The 856-nt window shown below is 44.7% G+C and overlaps 1 long non-coding RNA gene across 1 annotated transcript; it reads left to right on the top strand.

The window, feature by feature from the left end:
- The first annotated feature begins 20 nt into the window (after window positions 1-20).
- On the top strand, window positions 21-371 carry LOC107728755 (uncharacterized). The gene is made up of 2 exons (XR_001638507.1): window positions 21-226; window positions 300-371. It is a non-coding gene; the product is annotated as an uncharacterized LOC107728755 (long non-coding RNA).
- The last annotated feature ends 485 nt before the right edge of the window (window positions 372-856 follow it).

Here is an 856-nt window from a genome sequence, read left to right as displayed (position 1 = left end):
TGTATTAAAATGCTGTTCTGATGGGCTTTTCTCACACAGGTGCGTCTTCCTCTGCTGCCGGTGGATTTCCTCACAGCCACTGTTGCTAAAGAGGAGATGATCAAGGCCAATTTGAGCTGCAGAGACCTTCTGGACGAAGCTCGGAATTATCATCTGCATCTTAGTAACAAGAGCGTTCCTGACTTTGAGTATTCGATCCGTACGACTCCCCGCAAGCACACCGCAGGTCAGCAGATACAGCCGTGATTGCTCTTGCACTCTTGTGTTCTTCTGCTGTCTTTAAATGAGCTCTCTGACAGGTGTGTTGTTCTGCGTCGGGGGACGGGGCGGATCCGGGGACCCCTTCCGCAGTATCGAGTGTTACTCCATCAGTAAAAACAGCTGGTTCTTCGGCCCTGAAATGAACAGCAGACGCAGACACGTGGGAGTGATTTCAGTAGCAGGTGAGAAAGAGATATGAAAAGCAAATAAAACAATGATTTAAGGAGAATTACAGAAGGGTTAAAAATAGAGATCGACCGATATATCGATTTACCGATATTTTTCCCGATATTTAAGCATTTTACAATCATCGGATATCGGTTTTGTAATATCGGATTCACCGATAAACGCCGCCATCTTGTGGATGTTTTGAGAATTGTGCGCATGATTGCCATTGCACCACGGCGTCTGAGGGGAGAGGAGACAACAACAACGGCGTGCACAGGTACTTGATTTACTGTAGTTAGTAAACTTTATTTAACATAACAGCCATCAATGCACAAATTAGATGTATTAAATAAATGCCTGATATGCAGTTTATGCAGCTTGACTCGAAGAAATAGAGACGAACTCACGGAGTCACGTAAGATAATCC

This window comes from Sinocyclocheilus rhinocerous, unplaced genomic scaffold (assembly GCF_001515625.1).
Source record: "Sinocyclocheilus rhinocerous isolate Xijiao unplaced genomic scaffold, SAMN03320098_v1.1 scaffold20030, whole genome shotgun sequence".
Taxonomy (NCBI): Eukaryota; Metazoa; Chordata; class Actinopteri; order Cypriniformes; family Cyprinidae; genus Sinocyclocheilus; species Sinocyclocheilus rhinocerous.
Note: the sequence above shows the minus strand (reverse complement) of the source record. Positions and strands in the feature narration are given on the sequence as shown.